Source organism: Lycium ferocissimum, chromosome 10 (genome assembly GCF_029784015.1).
Source record: "Lycium ferocissimum isolate CSIRO_LF1 chromosome 10, AGI_CSIRO_Lferr_CH_V1, whole genome shotgun sequence".
Classification (NCBI taxonomy): domain Eukaryota; kingdom Viridiplantae; phylum Streptophyta; class Magnoliopsida; order Solanales; family Solanaceae; genus Lycium; species Lycium ferocissimum.
Window position 1 is genome coordinate 30,059,821 of NC_081351.1, and position 5,946 is coordinate 30,065,766.

Genomic DNA, 5,946 nt, shown 5'->3' on the forward strand with positions numbered 1-5,946 from the left:
CATAAAGGTTACTCTTTTAATTGATTACAATTTCAAAACGGAATTTACTGCTCTGTGGAACTGATTTAAATTGTATTTAAGAAGGATTAATTCCTTCAACATATTTTCATAAAACTACTTATAGTTTAAGATCTGTAATGGGCAAAAAATGGGTATTACTTTTAAATTATCAAAAGCCTATATTTATCAAGACAGAGTTTGTATACCACAAAGTTTTGTCTTCGTAAAAGATATTTCAAATGAAATTATTTTGGGAACCCCATTTTTTCAAAAAATATTTCCTATCCAAAAATGGGATACTAAAGGTATTAAAGGAACCTTTCAAGGAAAAACTATTGAATTTCAGTTTATAACTTAACCATTTTCCAGAATTATAAATGAGATAAAAGACAGGTTGATGAATAAACATCAACAAATCAGTTTTCTAAAACAAGAAATCTATACTCTTAATGTTGAAGAGATTTTGCAAAATCCTAAATTACAGAAAAAAAATAGATTTCTTAAAAAACAATTTTCATTACAAATTTGCAGTGATCATCCCAATGCATTTTGGGAACGGAAAAAACATATCGTTTTTCTTCCATATGAAGAAACCTTTTCTGAGGAAAATATTCCCACTAAAGCAAGACCATGCCAAATGAATTCTGAATATTTAGAATTATGCAAAAATGAGATTTCTTCCCTTTTACAAAAAGGTCTTATACGATCTTCGAAATCTCCATGATCATGTACAACTTTTTATGTTAATAAACATGCTGAACAGGAACGAGGAGTTCCTAGGTTGGTTATTAATTATAAACCCCTTAATAAGATTTTGAAATGGATTCGATATCCAATCCCTAATAAAAAGGATTTATTGGATTGACTCCACAATGCTATTATATTTTCTAAATTTGATTTAAAATCGGGATATTGAAAAATTCAAATTGCCGAAGCAGATAAATATAAAACTGCTTTTAATGTCCCTATTGGGCAGTTCGAATGGAATGTCATGCCATTTGGATTAAAAAAATGCCCTTTCAGAATTTCAAAAAATCATGAATGGTATTTTCATGCCTTATAGTAATTTTATCATTGTTTATATTGATGATATTTTAGTATTTTCGAATACTCTAGGAATGCATTTTAAACATCTTGATATATTCAAGAAAGTAATTATACAAAATGGATTGGTTATATCCAAACCAAAGATGTCTCTTTTTCAAACCAAAGTTAGATTTTGGGTCATAATATTGAAAAAGGAAAAATTATTCCTATTAATAGAAGTGTAGAATTTGCTTCTAAATTTCCTGATATTATTACTGATAAGACTCAGCTTCAACGATTTCTTGGAAGCTTAAATTATATGTCACCATTTTATAAAGATTTAGCAAAAGATACATCTATTTTATATGATAGATTAAAAAAGATTCCAAAACCTTGGGTTGAAGATTATACTCAAGCAATTCGCAGGATTAAGGAAAAAGTTCATAATCTTCCTTGTCTTACTTTAGCTAACCCTACTTGGCAAAAAATTATTGAAACAGATGCTTTTGATATTGGCTATGGAGGAATATTGAAACAGTATTCTCCAGAAGATAAACATGAGTGTTTAATACAATTTTATTCTAGTAAATGGAATAATAGCCAGAAAAACTATGCTACCCTGGCTAAGGAAATTCCTGCTATAGTAAAATGTGTACTTAAATTTCAAGGAGATTTATATAATCAAAAGTTTTTAATAAAAACTGATTGCCAAGCTGCAAAGTTTATGTTTAACAAAGACTGCAAGCATGATGTTTCTAAACAAATGTTTGCAAGATGGCAAGCACTATTAGCTCCATTTGATTTTGAAATTCATTATAAGAAAGGGCCAGATGATAGTCTCCTTGATTTTCTAACAAGGGAATATTTGAAGTCATAACTCTTGTTCATCTTATTTGCAGGATGAGGCCACAATTTAGCCCCAACTCTAATAGAGGACGGGGGAGGAAGAGGGACAACATCAAAAGGAACAGGTCGTGGTATTGTTCTTGCTCAAATGGGCAACCAAAGGCTAATAGCCGCCAATATTGCCGAATCTTCGAGTAATACTAAGGAAGAAATCACATATCAACAATATTTGGATTTTATAAAATCCCAAAAACAAAAAGATAATAAGCCTCCTTCATATTCTAGTGCCCTTGCAGATGATGATCACGAGGACACAAATTCTTATGAACAGAATGACAACAGAGAATTAATAATTCTCATCGAAAATGATGATCTCCAATGGAGAAATGAACCTTGGCAAATAATGCAAAGGTATTTTGATCAAGCATCATATGCTACGATTACTTATAAATATCGTATGAATTATGAGATGGTCCTTTCATCTTTAGGATCAACAGAATTTCAACATTTTTATCCTGCTATTAGCAAAAAAGTTTATAACTTTTCAAAAATTATTATAAAAAAGATTTTCTCTCCCAATGAATGGGGACTAAGTACTTTGAAAGAAAACGATTATATCCATCCTGAACAAAAGGTCCCAGTTAAATTTAATTATTGAGATTATGTTTAAGCTTTTAATAAAAAAATTTTATATGAAAATCCTAATAAGAAACATTCTTGGTTCAATGGTGGATCAATTATGGTCCAACTATAAAGTTTTTACCAGAACCATTCAAAAGTTTATATACTAAATGGGTTGAAGTTTCTCCCAAGATTATAGACTTGGAACCTAATAATATTTTCTTTGAAGGAATAGCTAATATGTATTTCTTCATAGAATCCTCTATCCCATAGATAATGAAATGGTCTGTGGAAGTGGGTAATACCCCGCACAATATACCTTGTCTTCACAGGATTTTTTATACAAAATTCTAGAAGAAATTACTCCAAAAATTGAATGATGGAACCATTCCAGGCCAAGAGTTGATAAACCAGATTGAAACTACTATTGCTAGTTACAGGGAATCAATAAATTCCAGACAAAGGGAAATTCCTAGCCTTTCCGGCACCTTGCTAGAAGAATCCAAATGAAAAAGGGGATTATATCCCAAGAAGAAATGATTGCCCTTTATATGGAAATCTTTAAATTTCTCATCAAGCATTTGAGCTAATTCTGAAAAAGGTTTTAATTTAAAATCCTTTATTTCAGGTGGAGGCTGTATACTTGGAGTAGCAATAACATCCTACTTTTTCCCTTTAGTAAGGGTGGAACTTTGTAATGTCTCTATTTGAGAAAATAGTTTATCAATTCTATCATGTAGTGAAAGAATCTATTCACCCAAAATAGTGATGTAAATATTAGCAGAGTTTTGTTGTTTAAGCATATTATTAACATGCTTAACAGTTACTTGTAAAGTATCATTTTCAAATAATTTTGAAAATGCTGCAAAATGAAGAGTTTTATCATCTTTACTAATATACACTTCCGATACCAATCAATCTTCCCATTGAAGTTTTACCGCATAAATATATTTGCAGATATATACATGGCGATTTGTCAAGACAAAATACTATACCAGTCAAGAATTCTTTGTCAACTTATCCTGAGGATCATATGGAGGTAGTGGTATTACTAATATAGAAGTATAGTAATGCAATTCATTTATATGTATTTTTATTATGGTCTATGATTATTTTGCTCTGACGTTATTTGAATTGAGAAGAGAGGAATCAACTTCAGCTTTAACTAGGTCATTAGCCTAAACTCATGTTGTGTTGGAAGCCATGTGTTTGGTAGTTCGAAATAAAACGGTTTATAGGATTTTATTTCTTTTCGGATAGGTCATATCTTTTTAATGGAACAATCCTTATGTATTTCTATTTACAAGAGGGCATCTTCTTACTGGAAAATATTCCCCCTAAACAGAATAAATTATAATTCATTTTTTATTCTCGCACAGAATAGGTGCTTATCAATGTGTATAAAACTGAAATTTGGTTGTGTTTGATCCAGAGTCGACCAATATTTAACAAGAGTACAAGGTTGAAGACATGAGAAACTTTGAAGATGTGGGAGCTGTTCAATACAGGCGTCCTTCCTTGAAAAAGTATCTAATATTTTTAGTTCTTCTGCTGATCTTTACCAACCATAACTATATTTTCTATCTTGTCACAGACCAATGAATAAAGCATCAGGAATGGAATCCAGAGATGATGACCTTGACTTGGCAAGATTTTCACAAAGATGTTCTGACTTTGCACCTTTCGATTTAATATTTTCCTAAAATTTAGAAATTTTAAAACAAATAATTTTTTTTAAATCCTTCCTTATTTGATAAAGTAACACTAAAAAGGAAAAACCAAAGTAGGAAACATCTATATAACTAAAGTTCCTTTAATTAGGTTTAGGAGTCTTATTCTTTATTCTATGTAGTATAATTTTATATAATTAAAAAAAAGTGATACCAAAATTGGAAAATTAAAGTACAGGAAACTTCCATTTAAATTTAGGTAGTTTTCTTACGAGTTTAATTTGAAATAGAATTCTTTTTCCATTGATAAACTTTTTTTCCTTTGAGTTTTGACAGAAAATATCATTGGAAGTTTAAATTTTCCTTCCTCCTTCATAAAATTCAGTAAAGAAGCAACGAAAAGCGCTTTTTGCAATATTAACTGATATTATTGTTAACCATCAAGATTCAAGAGCTAGACTGTGCTTCTTGTAAGCTTTATATTTTTTAAGTTATGCATGATATTAAAAGATTATTATTTTTAAATATAAATTTTACAATAATCGCTATACTACACGTGCAAAGCATGTACACTAAATTAATACTATATTAAAAACATGAAGGACCTTAGAAATATTGATTAAATTTTTTGCCCTTTATTAAAAGACTACAATAGATGAAATAGTCATTTAATAATTGCCTATTTAGGAGTTAAAAATCAATTAGAATTTGATTATTAAACCTTTTCTTATTTGAAATACATATCTAAAATTTGGAACTTTGAAATCAACTAAAATTTAATTTTTCCTTATTTGGTTAGCATGTAATATAACATATATGGAAAAAAGGTTAGTAACACTGGAAATTTACATTACGAAATTTAGGAATAGTTTACGGTAATATTTTGCTAGCTTTGCATCAATGCACTAATGGTTATTGATTTTGTGTGGAAAAGCATTCTTGACATCCAATGAATGGGCCAAGAGTGTGTAAGTGCAATGCTCAAGACAAGTGCGAATAGTGGCAAAATTATTCATTAGGTCTCGTCGCGATCAACTCCAACTTTATATAATTAAACGGAAAGGCGGGCTTTGTGCCTCTCAAAAGAACCATCGACTTTTTATGACGAAAAATCCACATAGAACGAATAAGATTCACATCGGGGGACGTGGAACCAACTCCCGCGTCTTATTATTAATTAGAGCATTATATTCATCAACCATGGCGACTTTCCAATTGTGGTCATTTAGAGCATTGACGGATTTCGCGGGAGAGGCGAGATGGAGAGAGAGGGGCTGGAAGTATTTAAGTTGAAAGGTTGTTTGGGTTTTTTCCATTGATAAGGGCTTTTTTTCAGGGTGGGGCGGTGGGGGAGGGGGGAAGGGCTGAGCGGTGGAGGGGTGGACCGAGGGAACGACGGGAGGAGCGAGTGGAGATAGAAAATGCAAGGTATATGGGGAAATGCCATGGTCCAAGAATTCATAGGACGTTGGGGAGGGGAGTGCAATTTGGAGAAGGGAAATTTTTCGTCAAAGAGGACATGCCGTGAGATGATGATTTTGTTGGTGGACAAATCATAACACTTATATCCTCTATGATTCAACGGATAGCCCAAAAAACACACGGGGTGGATCTTGCTTGTAACTTATGAATAGTCGTAGATGGGAAAAGTGGATAGCATAGACACCCAAAAACCCGAGATGAGAATAGGAGGGGGTTCGTTGATAGAGAACTTGGGTTGGTGATTTATGCCTAAGGACTTTAGTGGGAAGTATATTGAGGAATTTGGAGAGCATGATGCCAA